A 15043-nucleotide genomic window follows, 5' to 3' on the forward strand; every position below is an offset into this window, starting at 1 on the left:
TTTTGTTTTTCCTTTTGAGGTCTAAAGTGGTGATTAAATTATTTATCCATGTGATTTGTTCAAAATGTTTTGAGAATAGCAAAGTTGTCTGATTATAATTTGACTGCTTTTAAGAAAATCTAATTTCATAAAACCCGCCTTTCTCCACTTTTTTTGGCTGACAATAATGTGTAAAAGGGTGCAGTGACAACAGTTGGCATCATTAATCATTTTCAGGTTCGTCTTCTACTCATAATGTTCACATATTTTTTTTCAATGAAATAATGTATATGATCAATTTCATAGTTCATTCTCATGTGAGTTCTAACATATTATGCAAAGAATAAGCTTGCTTTACTACAGAACATGAGAGGTCAATTAACTAAAATGCCGATTTTGCTTTTTCATTTTCGTTTTCGTTTATCGTAATTTATTGTGATATTTGAATCTGACTAACATCTATGTTGATAAATTTTTTATTTATTTATATTCCATGTTTGATCAAGTCCAGATCATTTTCTTTATGAGTTGTAATATTTGCCAAATTTATAACAATGGGCCAGGTATTTTCATATTCCTAAGAATTTATTCTCTAATTCATTTGTTTTTTTGGGGTGGGGGGGGGGGGGGGGATTCTAATTGTTTGGGTTTTTTTTTTCATACTCTAATTTAATTGAATTATAATGAGAAGGTAGTTTAAATTTCTCATGTTTCTTCCTGTTTTATGTTTTTGGTAATTTTTAATGGTTGAACACTTTCCATCAAGAAATTCGACTTGGTCTCATATGTATATATGCAAGAAAAGGTAAACACTTTCCATCAAGAATTTTTCATTAATTCTCAAAGTTTAAATCCAAAACATTTTACTGAATGTGGAAGAACCATCTCATCACGTCCTTTTATGATGATTTTTGCTATATGATATAATAAGTATAAAACATATGTAGTTCATTCAAATGCACGTTCATTATTTTTTGGTCTATTGTTGTGACTGTACTACCGTTTTAAACTTATAGTTCTATTTTCTTTTGATAAGTATATATTTATAGTTCTTTTTTACGTACTTTGCTGATTTTATATATTTGTTGCGCCTTTGAACTATGATAATCATTCAATGATTATTAAGACGGTTGGGGATTGGACACAGATATATAGACGATAATTATTACTTCTTGTACTTTTATTCTCACCTTCTAAGATATTACAATTAAATGTAATGCCGGTGTAAGATTTTTTTATTTTATGTTATATAAAGTTAAATTTGTAGCTCCCACTTAACTAATTTGTAGATATTATCTTCATTTTCAGATATTGTAATCTTTCCGAAGAAGAATTAATTATGTAAATTGTAACACAATTATATTTGTGCTAAAATTCTCTGGAGTAGAAAGCTTCATTTAATTAAAAGAGTGCAAATAAAATGCGTATTAATTCCTTATAATCACATTCCATAAAGTTCATTCTTTTTATTCATTCCATGCGTATTAATTCCTTGCTTGATTTGTCTTATTTATACCGTGCGAAGCGCAGATTCATTCACTAGTATTATTGTAATTGAATTCATCTTTCACTGTCTTACATTATATTGGGGGGGGGGGGGGGGGGGCAATACATTGTTTCCGTAATAAATGCAAATATATTTTCATATTATGATGAGTTTTTAATTGTTTGTACATAAAAATAAAACTCTATTTTCCATTACTTTGTTCAAGGTCCTCAAACTTGTGCGATACTTTTCTCTTGACGTGATTCACGAGAATTGGTATTTGGAAAAATAATACCATAATTGTGTACATCAGACCCACTTAGTCCTTGTGATAGTTGAGTGTTTAAATTTTATGTTGATTTTATTCGTCTGAATCGTGAAAAATTTAATATGTAATTGTGCTGTGATGTGCACTTATCAGGTGCTCATTCAGCATCTATTCATCTTTCCCTTTTTAAGTAATTTCCATTTTCTATAAATAATGTCCTTATCCATTTTGAGGCATATAAGCTAGCAAATCAATCACGATTGTTTGAATACGACAGATTCTTGAAGATGTTTCTTTCCTAGAAACTAGATAATAATGTCATTTTCGTTATTTGAATAGATGATAGTTTCCATGTAATTTTTCTAAATAGTCAAAGTGAAGTACAAACTTTTAAGCGCATAATACGACACATATTGCTATGAAAACACTGCCTCTTTGTTTGATATATGAAAGTACAAGAGAGGAGGTGAATTGTATGCCTATAAAAATCTAGTCGACTACTGTTTGGTCTCAGTCGACTACTGTTTAGTTCCAGTCGACTGATAGCGAGACAGCCTGCACAAAATTGTTAGTCCTTCGATTTGCACGAGTATAAACCACAACAAATAGTAAGGGTGCAGATTATAATATGAGAGCAATAAAATAAATGACACCAGAAATTTTTATACTGGTTCGGAACCAATGTGGTATCCTAATCCAGTCCCCTTGGGTTGCAAGGAGGTTATCTCTTTAAGTTCTTTGTAGTTTGAGTTTAGTACAACCTTTGTGATTTTCCTCGTTCACCACCAATGTTTACAAAGTTGGTTTTTACTCGCTCACCAACAACGAACAAGGCTTGGTTTTGACATGTTCACCAACAATGCACAAAGTTGGTTTTTTCGCTCGCTCACCAACAAAGACTCTTTGGTTTTCACTCGCTCACCAAAGAAACGAACAATGATACAACCTCTCAATACAAAGCCTCACCAACTATACTATATCTCTTCTCTCTTTTTTGTTTACATAGTAAGTCACTCAGGATTACAATGCTTATGAAAAGTAGAACAAAGAACTTGAGAAGGTTGAAACGAAAATATAAGTGACTGCGTACTTTGAATGTTGTAGCGTCTTCTCCTTTTATACTTGGTCCTCAACATTCTAGCCGTTGAACTGTCTTCTAATTTTGGAAAGGAATTTCCTTTGCTGTTGGCTTCTTCTCCAATGTTCCTTTGAATGCTCTCCTTGATTCACGCTTCCAGATTTGATATTGATGGAGAAGGAATTCTCATTCCATGTATAATCTGTTCTTGTAGAATAGAAGATTTCTTTCCTTCTATTTTGTCTTCTTTGAATCAAGGCTTCTAATTGTATTTCCTTCTTAGCAGACCCTCTTCCATAATTGTTGGCATTATCCAAAATTAGCTTTTCCTTGCATCTTGGCAGGTAATCCTTTCCATACGTAGAGCTTTGACAATTATGCTCCTTTCTTACAATATCTATCTTTCCTTCATCAACTTAATACTAGATCACATCACGTAGCACCTATCTATCTTTGACCATTCTAGCACTTTCCTTTAATTCCTTAATGATGGATCTTTTAATCAAACTTGCAAATATCTTTGCAGATTACATCGTCCGGCCTATAATAATCCTCGTATATTTCTTTTCTATTTGAGCACCCAAAAATATATTTTCCAGCATCTCATATTTTCATATTGTAATGTAAATCTTGCACCTTCCTTTCAAAGTTGCAGTAAGTGTATTTAAATTTGAATATCTTTTCCCTTCCATATAATATCTTTTTTCCAAAATAATAATATTCTCCCCAATAATATCTCTGCACTCTTTTTCTGGTTTGTACAAGTATGAGCTCTTATTTAAGCAACCCAAGAGAATTTCAAGATCCTCTTCTTTTCACCTCGGATCTTGATTTATATTAATTTGAATGTAATCACATTCATCTTCTTGAATTTTGAACTTTGAACTCCGAACGTGGACTCTTTTGTAAACTTGATACTCCTGGCATATCTTGATACTCTATAGATTTTGGACCTTCCTTCAGTAACAAGTTAATCTTGATTTTTTCCTTTTGAAGAATATTTTCCTTCCATAGGATCGTAATAAATATTCTTTTCATCATTCTGTATCTTGATTTGGGCAAATCTTTTCTTCCATATTCATCTCATAGCATCTTCTCCTCCACATTTGCTTGGATCTTCACTGAGTCTTCTTCATCAAATAACCTGTACTAAAAACAAATTTACCACAAGTAAATATTCTTTTATTAATAATTATGTATGTTTGTTATCATCAAAATTAATAGGTGAAACCTTGAACCTAGCAATATAATTTTTTGTCATGGAAGACATGTTAATAGAGACAGAACTTCAAAAGGACAGATTTTTTTTCTTCTTTTATTTTTTACTTCAGAAAGTTGCCAAGAATTAGTTAATACATAATGGGAGAGCTCAACGGGTCTTTCCTTTGGGTGGTTTGGTTAGCGGAATAAGGAATTATAATCTCGAAATAAATTGTGAATTATTTTATTTGATGTTTGGAATATATTTGGATTAGCAATTTTAGGGATTTTTATACAATAATTGTGATATTATTTTTATACCACAGTGGTTAGTAATTTCGGGCTAAAATAATAAAATGATAGTTTACCTTTTTTCAGTTTGACAAAATTAAAATTGAAAATTAAAGTGTAAGACGATAGAGGGTGTCGTTATCTAATTCCCCTGGAAGGAAAAAGAAATCAGTTGATCGACCTTTAACCACAATAACAACAGAGGAGATAATTTTAGTTAGGAAATTTAGGAATTAAGAGAGCAGTGGATAAATAACCATATCAAACGCTTTTTTAGATCAATTTTAATGAGCAATTCTTTATATTTGCCGGTGGTTATGTAGAAAGAATGAATAACTTCTTACGTAATAATAACATTAGTTTGCATATCTTCTCGAGATTAAGCTAGAGTATAACTAATTATTTAACACGAAAATGCCTAATTCCATTGATTATAGACTTGATAATAATTTTATAGCTTATGATTAGTAGAGTTCTTAATTTTTTGAGAAATATGAGTTATGTAGGTTTGATTAATATCCAGAGAAATAAATACATGCTCAAAAGAGCGGAGTAGGTTACCCAATTTTTTTTGTCCTTTTCTTTTAAGAAGAAGAACAGGGAAGTCGTGACTCTTGCTTTCGGCATACAACTGTGATATCACAAAAAAGGAACCATACTTAAGTTTTCTATTGTCATGAGACGTGGTTGCGGTTCATGCGGGTTGTGACATGATGGATAGAATGTCTTTATCCTTAATTAGAAGTTTTGAGTTTGAGTTTCTGATATGAAAAAATCATGTTAGATAATATTTTCCTCCTAAATGAACCTTACACGATGCTAATAAAAATTAGTTAGAGTCCCAACACAAATATCGAACACCAAGTGAAAAACCAAAAAATATCAACTCTCGTGACATTCAAGTTTGGGTGGGTGGTTGACACTTGACACCCCACAGGCCACAACCCCCAAAATTAAATATTAATAATAATAACTGAGGCATGGCCATTTAAGGCAGAAAAATCAAAGAGGTAACAAGCTAGTTTCTGACAAAATCAAGCACAAGCTTGGAATGGTTCTGGAAACAAATATTGCAAGATATTATACTACGGAAACGTGCGTTAATTTGATTTCTGTGACCTTGACGCGGCGGGAGACCAGCCACTAGTTACAAACATCCAATAAGACATAGAGAGGCTATTACAATCAGGTGTGAATTTAGTACCCCTATCTATAAGCTACACCTAAAAATATTTTTAGGGGTGTCAATGAAACGATTCGGGCGGTTACTTTCTAAAATTTATACCATACTAATTTTTCGATTATTTGATTTTGTAAAATCAAAATTAGACTTTTCAAAACTGTCCCATCATCTCGGTTTCTCTTCGATATCGGTACGTTTAGGTTATTTTTTTTTTCTAGAAAAAGAACATCATTTTATAGTCACTACTAAAAGTTAAAGATACGATAGCATGCACACTTCTATAGGACTTTGACAAAAACTCTCTAGACACTTTTACTATTTAAAGGGTGATAAATCAAGAAAACATGAACGACGACAATACTAAAGATTGATCCCACTATTTTACGATAGTGTAAAACAATGTTAAGCAAAGACAAAAAAAATACTATAATTTAGATTGCACAAGGGGGTAGAAATCAATCAAGATGAGACTCAAGAACGGAGTCTACTAAGATTAATTAAGTATCCAATAAGATAAATTTAAAATCATACAAGAAGAAAGATATCTAATACTTTGTAGCTTTCTATCCAAGATCGTTGGAATACCTTGTATCTTACAAGCTAGTTACTACTCGAGATGATAGGACAAATTTAATTTCAATCGGAGTAGTATAATAGGTTTGAACTTTAGGTGTTAATTATGTTGCCAGCTTGTAGTTGTTTTCATCATCCCGAACCCAAGGCGAAAATTTTAATACTATAATATATAACACATAGAATATATTTTACACATATAAACTTATTCGGTACGGTTCGATATTTTTTTGATTTATTTTTATAAAATTAAAAATCAACCTAATTATTCAGTACAGTTATAAATTTATATAAAAACCGTCGGTTTTATTAAAAAAACCTAAAAGTTGTTTAAGTACGGTACGGTTCGGTCGGTTATGCCGATTTTTTGAAAACCATTGACACCCATACCTATTTCTGTTTAGGAAATTAAGGCGAAAAATAGTTTAATGAACTGTTTGCCATGCACTGGCCACATTCTTGGTTATCGTAGAGGTTGTAAGTACATACTGACCTACAAGTTGGCTGCTTTTTCCGGTTGTGTAGATATTTTTATATGACAATATTCAATATTGTTAAGTAAAGTTAGTTGTTATTAGTTATTATCTTTTACACCCTCCTACCAATTTATGTGAAGCTGTTTGACTTGACACAAAATTTAAAAATGAGAGGAAAACTTTTGAAATTTATGTTCTATAATAACCATAGATATTTCAAAAATCATAGTTGTGTGGCTAGAAAGCATTTCATCAAGGGTAAAATAGAAAGTTTAAAGTTAAATTTTTACTCTTAAATATTAAAAGGTATCATTCTTTTCGGGACTGGCCAAAAATGAAAAAGTGACACATAAATTGTGGCGGATGGAGTATATAATTTGGTTGTGGCAATATTTTTTACATCGTTAATGCACGAAAGTTAATAATAAATGGCAGAGATGGGCGACCAAGAAAGAACCAACATAAAAAAGAAAGAATTTAAGTGAATATACACCGTTAGTGTAAATAATTTTTAAATGACTAGGTTATCTTTACTTGTTGTAGCAAATAGTATATCTTATTTTCAAGAATTCAACAAACAACAACAACAACAACAACATATCTAGTGTCATCCGACCAGTGGGGTTCGGGGAAAATGGGTCCTACGCAGACCTTTCCCCTACTTTGTGAGAGGCAGAAAGGCTGTTTCTGATCAACTTTCAAGAAAAGTGATTTTAAAAACATATTTGACAAATACAAAAGTAAGAGCTATAGTGGAAAATACTATAGAAAGAAAGTACTGACAGTAAAAATAGTACAAGTAACTCAAGTAAAAGCAAACAACAGTTGTAATACAACGGAGAAAGAGATAATAATAGAATAATAATAATGATACTAATAAGTAGAACCATGCTCTCCCTCAGGAAAAAAGGAATCACCCGACTACCTAACTACTAACTCTCTACACTAATCCTCGACCTCCATGCTTTCCTATCCAGGCTCATGTCCTTGGTGAGCTAGAAATGTATGTCTAATCACCTCGCCCCAACTCTTCCTCGGTTTACCTATACCTCTTCTTAGACCTATCATAAATTTCTATCTAAATTTCACCCGTTCCTCTATATTAATTTGTGAATGTGAAGAGAGAAAAATACGAATCAAATCTTAATAGAATGTATGTGGTCAATTATGTTAGACTAACATTTTCTCCTCAACCAGTAGTAGAAATTGGTTGTAAGAGAATTGACTTTTCTATTTGTGTCATGCCTAAGCAAGTGATGAGAGATGTTATAAATATATTTTCACTTTTTCCATCTTTTAGACCACTCTCTTTGAGTATGCTGATAGAAATATCACTCATTTCTCAATATCACTACACTTCAAGCATATTTCTAGAATAAGATTACATCAAAAAAGTAAGCTCACTCTCATTCCAGGCTCAGAGGAAGAAATTTTGTCCAGTAATGTGTTGAGTAGGTCCCTCCGACTTGTGGGGCCCACCAGAGTTGAATAGTAAATACACGTGGTACTGTTCACGCATATAAAAACGCGGTTTACTGTTTGCTACTGTACACGCGGTTTACTGTGCACGCGGTGTTACTGTTCACGCTTTTTTCTGAAGCTTATAAATAGAGTTCTAAGCTTCATTTGGAAAACATCGCCGAAATAACTCAAGAACTCAAGTAGAGAAGAGTTAAAGAGAGATTCATTTGTGAGGTTGAGTGTTGTAAACACTTGTAATATTTCTTCTTTAATAAGATCTGCAGCAGCAACGTGGACGTAGCTCTCACATTGAGGGTGAACCACTATAAATCTGTGTATGCTATTTATTCTTCGCTTACATCACAGCGTAAGTAGGTTCTGTCTAAGGAGGTTGGTATTTAAGTGGTCCAGCTGTGACCCTCCAATCTTTCCTGAGAACCTGCTTACAAAGGTCGGATTTGGGATTAAAATCCTAACAACTGGTATCAGAGCAACAGGTTGTGTTGTGATTTAGAAACGATGGGAGGCGAAGATGGTACGACGCACGGCATCGGTAAATTCGATGGTACAGATTTTGCGTTCTGGAGAATGCAAATTGAAGATTATTTATATGGCAGAAAGCTTCATGAACCTCTGAGTCCGAAACCAGAGGAGATGAAGCAAGCAGATTGGGATCTCCTCGACAGACAAGTTCTGGGAGTCATTCGGCTGACGCTGTCGAAGAACGTTGCTCACAACGTGGCAAAGGATAAGACCACCGCAGATATGATGAAGGTATTGTCTGACATGTATGAGAAACCTTCGGCAAATAATAAGGTATTTCTTATGAAGAAATTATTTCATCTAAAGATGATGGAAAATGCTCATGTTGCTGCACACATAAATGAATTCAACACCATTGTAAATCAATTGTCATGGGTAAAAATTGATTTCGATGATGAAGTACAAACTCTAATTTTGTTGGCATCCCTACCAAATAGCTGGGAGCCAATGAGAGCAGCGGTTAGTAATTCTGTCGGCAGTGACAAACTAAAGTTCAACGATGTTAAGGATCGTATCCTTGCTGAGGAGGTGCGCAGGTCAGATTCTGGAGAGGAATCGACGAGTTATGCTTTCAATGTTGAAAACAGAAGCAGAAATTATGACAGAAACTACAACTGAAATAGGGGCAGATCGAAGTCAAGGAATGGCAGGGGTCAATCCAGACCAGGACGAACACTTGAGTGTTGGAACTGTGGAAAACCAGGTCACCTCAAGAAGAACTGCAGGGCGCCAAAGAAGGAGGACAGCAAGGGGGATGGAATCAACGCTGCTACGGAAGACATTGGTGATGCATTGTTGCTATCGGTTGACACCCCTATAGACTCTTGGGTGCTTGACTCAAGAGCGTTCTTTCATACCACCCCACATCATGATATAATGACAAACTATGTGGTTGGGAATCTCGACAAAGTTTATTTAGCCGATGGAGAGCCGCTAGACGTTGTTGGCACGGGAGACATTAATTTGAAGATGTCAAATGGATCCTCGTGGAAGATTACAAAAGTTAGACATGTTCCAAAGCTGATGCGAAACCTGATCTCAGTAGGTCAGCTTGATGATGAGGGATATGATCTCAACTTTAGTAATGGATCTTGGAAGGTGGTGAAAGGTGCTATGGTAGTTGGCCGAGGAAAGAAGATTGGCACTCTCTACATGACGACTAGTTGTCGTGATACTGTTGCCGTGGTTGACAACACAAAGAAGATAGATTTGTGGCATTGTCGGCTGGGGCATATCAGCCAGAAGGGGATGAAGCTGTTGGTGACAAATGGCTTAATTCTGGAGCTGAAGACGGTGGACCTTCATACGTGTGAGAGCTGAATTCTCGGAAAACAAAAGCGAGTAAGCTTCTCAAATGCAGGCAGGGAGTTGAAGGTCGAGAAGCTGGAATTGGTGCACACAGACGTGTGGGGACCTACCACTGTCCCCTCTCTTGGAGGATCACACTACTACGTGACCTTCATTGATGATTCAACCAGGAAGGTATGGGTTTACTTTATGAAAAATAAATCCGATGTGTTTAGTGTATTCAAAAAATGGAAAGCCATGGTCGAGAATGAAACAAACCTCAAGTTGAAGTGTTTGAGGTCCGACAACGGCGGAGAATACACCGATGGTGATTTCAAACGGTACTGTGCCAATAATGGGATTAAGATGATGAAGACTATTCCTGGAACGCCGCAACAAAATGGAATAGCCGAAAGAATGAACTGAACGTTGAATGAGCGTGCTCGGAGTATGAGAATACACTCTGGACTGCCCAAGACATTCTGGGCAGATGCAGTCAATACCGCGACCTTCTTAATTAATCGAGGACCGTTAGTTCCCTTGGATTTCAGAATTGCAGAAGAAGTCTGGAGTGGCAAGAAGGTAAATCTTTCATTTCTGAAAGTGTTCGGCTGCTTATCATATGTTCATAATGATGACACGGCTAGAAGCAAGCTTGATCCAAAATCAAAGAAGTATTACTTTATTGGCTATGATGACACCGAGCTTGGTTACCGATTTTGGGATGAACAAAATCGGAAGATCATCCGAAGCAGGAATGTTGTCTTCAACGAAGAGGTACTGTACAAAGACAAGTTGCAAAAAAATTCAGAATGTCAGGACAAGGAATCGGAAATAGTCGATTTGAGGGACTTCCCGACACCTGAGCCGCAGCCAGGTACAACCGAGGCAGAGGAACAAACAATCCAAGAAGGTGCTGATGAAAGTGTTGATTCTGAAACAAATAAACAGACGCCAATCACAGAACTGCGTAGATCATCCGGGATTAGGAAGCCGATTCACAGGTACTCTCCATCCCTCAACTACATTCTACTCACTGATAGAGGGGAGTCGGAATGTTATGAAGAAGCAATGCAAGTCGATGAATCGACTAAATGGGAGCTGGCAATGAAAGATGAGATGGATTCACTATCGGCAAATCATACATGGGAGTTAGCCGAGTTGCTAAAGGATAAGAGGGCATTGCAAAACAAATGGGTTTATCGGATAAAGGAAGAACCCAATGGAAGCAAGCGTTATAAAGCAAGGCTGGTTGCAAAGGGATTTCAACAAAAATAAGGCATCGACTATACGGAGATCTTCTCTCCTGTAGTCAAGATGGTGACTATCAGAACTGTTCTTGGACTAGTAGCAAAGGAAAATCTATATCTGCAACAGATGGACGTGAAAACTGCATTTCTTCACGGTGATCTAGACGAGGAAATCTACATGCGACATCCGGAGGGATTCAAAGTCAAAGGAAAGGAGAATCTGGTGTGCAAACTTCAAAAGAGTCTATACGGATTAAAACAGGCTCCAAGACAGTGGTATTTAAAGTTTGACAGCTTTATGAAGAAAGCTGATTTTTCAAGGTGCGAGGCAGATCACTGTTGTTACTTCAAGAAATTTGAAGACTCGTACATGATACTGCTACTCTATGTCGACGACATGCTAATCGTAGGAGCAAACCTACAGGAGATTGATCGATTGAAAAAAGGGTTATCAGAAGAGTTTGCAATGAAGGATTTGGGAGCTGCAAAGCAAATCCTTGGGATGAGAATCGACCGAAGCAAGGAGGGCATCAAACTCTCACAAGAAGAATATGTGAGGAAAGTTATCAAAAGGTTCAACATGCATGATGCCAAGCCAGTCAGCACTCCCTTGGCTGCAGGACACTTTCGGTTGTAAAAGGATCAGTCATCGAAAATCGAGGATGAGAAGAAGCAGATGGACAAGATACCTTATGCATCTGCAATCAGTAGTCTTATGTATGCAATGATATGTACAAGGCCAGACATTGCACATGCAGATGGAGTTGTCAGCCGATTTATGAGAAATCCGGGAAAGCAACACTGGGAGACTGTGAAGTGGATATTCAGATATCTGAAAGGCAGCTCGAGTTCAGCTCTGTATTTCCGAAAATCAGAAACAGGATTGCAAGGGTATGTTGATGCTGACAACAGTGGTGATGTTTATAGCAGAAAGAGCACATCCGGGTATGTTTATACCTTCGGAGGTACTGTAATCTCTTGGGTTTCCAAGTTGCAAAAGATAGTAGCTCTCTCTAGTTGTGAGGCTGAGTACGTTGCTGTGACGGAGGCCACAAAGGAAATGATGTGACTACAATCTTTTCTGCGGGAATTGAATCAGGACCACGAGGGAAGTGTGCTATATTGTGATAGCCAAAGTGCCATTCATTTGGCAAAGAACCCGGTCTACCATGCTCGAACGAAGCACATACAACTCCGGTACCATTTCATTAGATCAGCTTTGGAAGATGGAGCGTTAGTGCTTGAGAAGATCGCAGGGAGTCAGAATCCAGCAGACATGCTGACAAAGGCAGTGACGATAGACAAACTGAAGCTATGTTCAGCTTCAGTTGGCCTGCACGAAGTATGAAACTAGGAAAGAGCTGCTGCATTGATCAAAGTGTGAAGACAAATTAAATTAGCCTTTAAGTGGGAGAATTGTTGAGTAGGTCCCTCCGACATGTGGGCCCCACCAGAGTTGAATAGTAAATACGCGTGGTACTGTTCACGCGTATAAAAACGCGGTTTACTGTTTGCTACTGTTCACACGGTTTACTGTTCACGCGGCTTACTGTTCACGCGGTGTTACTGTTTACGCGTTTTTCTGAAGCTTATAAATAGAGTTCTAAGCTTCATTTGGAAAACATCGCCAAAATAACTCAAGAACTCAAGTAGAGAAGAGTTAGAGAGAGATTCATTTGTGAGGTTGAGTTTTGTAAACACTTGTAATATTTCTTCTTTAATAAGATCTGCAGCGACGTAGCTCTCACATTGAGGGTGAACCACTATAAATCTGTGTGTGCTATTTATTCTTCGCTTACATCACGGCGTAAATAGGTTCTGTCTAAGGAGGTTGGTATTTAAGTGGTCCAGCTGTGACCCTCCAATCTTTCTTGGAAACCTGCTTACAAATGTCGGATTTGGGATTAAAATCCTAACATAATGCAGTTAGAAAGGTTTCTTTGTGTTTTAGTTCTAATATAGGTGTTCTTTTAGAAGTTAACTATTCGAAAATGTTAGAACCAATGTTACATTCACAAATTAGGTAAAGAAAACATACCTAAAAATTTGGGCAGCACATATTAATTTTGATTGTCTGACCACAAAATTTTTGGCCAGCGCAATTTCTAAGCTGCAGAATGCATATTAAGTCGTTAAGGCATATCTAACATAATTGTGGTTTTTAGTTTTTACAGTAAATTACCTGCAAAAACAAATCACTTTATGCAATTCAATTATTATGTGTCTACCTATAAACTTAATGTGGTAAACTGATAATTTCGTAAAATATTATAGTAATTGAATTCATCTTTCACTGTCTTACCATTATATCGGGGGTGGGGACCAATACATTATTTCCGTAATAAATGGAAATATATTTTCATATTATGATGAGTTTTTAATTGTTTGTACATAAAAATTAAACTCTATTTTTCATTACTATTGTTCAAGGTCCTCAAGCTTGTGCAATATTTTTCTTTTGACGTGATTCACGAGATTTGATATTTGGAAATATAATACCATAATTCTGTACATCAGACCCACTTAGTCCTTGCGATCGTTGAGTATTTAAATTTGATGTTGATTTTATTTGTCTGAATCGTGGAAATTTTAATATGTAATTGTGATGTGATGTGCTATGCAAATCATCTTTCCCTTTTTAAGTAATTTCCATTTTCAATAAATAATGTCCTTATCCATTTTGAGGCATATAAGCTAGCAAATCAATCACGATTGTTTGAATACGACAGATTCTTGAAGATGTTTCTTTTCTAGAAACTAGTAATAATGTCATTTTCGTTATTTGAATAGATGATAGTTTCCATGTAATTTTTCTAAATAGTCAAAGTGAAGTACAAACTTTTAAGCGCATAATACGACACATATTGCTATGAAAACACTGCCTCTTTGTTTGATATAAATTTTTGTCATGGAAGAAATGCTAATAGAGACACAACTTCAAAAGGACAAAGAATTTTTTTTTCTTTTTTTTTTTCCTTCAGAAAGTTGCCGAGAATTAGTTAATACATAATGGGAGAACTCAACTGGTCTTTCCTTTGGGCGGTTTGGTTAGCGGAATAAGGAATTATAATCTCGAAATAAATTGTGAATTATTTTATTTGATGTTTGGAATATATTTGGATTAGCAATTTTAGGAGTTTTTATACAATAATTGTGGTATTATTTTTATACCACAGTGGTTAGTAATTTCGGGCTAAAATAATAAAATGGTACGTTTATCCTTTTTCAGTTTGACAAATTTAAAATTGAAAATTAAAGTGTAAGACGATAGAGGGTGTCGTTATCTAATTCCCCTAGAAGGAAAAAGAAATCAGTTGGTCGACCTTTAACCACAATAACAACAGAGGAGATAATTTTAGTTAGGAAATTTACGAATTTAATAAGTGAGCAGTGGATAATTAGCCATATCAAATGCTTTTTTAGATCAATTTTAATGAGCAATTCTTTATATTTGCCGGTGGTTATGTTGAAAGAATGAATAACTTCTTACGTAATAACAACATTAAGTTGCATATCTTCTCGAGATTAAGCTAGAGTATAACTAATAATTTAATATAACTAATAATTTAACACGAAAATGTCTAACTCTATTGATTATAGACTTGATAATAATTTTATAGCTTATGATTAGTAGAGTTCTTAATTTTTTGAGAAATAAGAGTTATGTCGGTTTGATTAATATCCAGAGAAATAAATACATGCTCAAAAGAGCGGAGTAGGTAACCCAATTTTTTTTCTCCTTTTCTTTTAAGAAGAACAGGGAAGTCATGACTCGCTTTCTGCATACAACTGTGATATCACAAAGAAGGAACCATACTTAAGTTTTCTATTGTCATGGGACATGTGGTTGAGGCTCATGCGGGTTGTGGTCAGATGGATATAATTCCTTCATCCTTCACTAGAAGTTTTAAGATGAAAAAATTATGTTAGGAAATATTTCCCTCCTAAATGAACCTTACACGACGCTA

Source organism: Lycium barbarum, chromosome 8, assembly GCF_019175385.1.
Source record: "Lycium barbarum isolate Lr01 chromosome 8, ASM1917538v2, whole genome shotgun sequence".
Lineage (NCBI taxonomy): Eukaryota > Viridiplantae > Streptophyta > Magnoliopsida > Solanales > Solanaceae > Lycium > Lycium barbarum.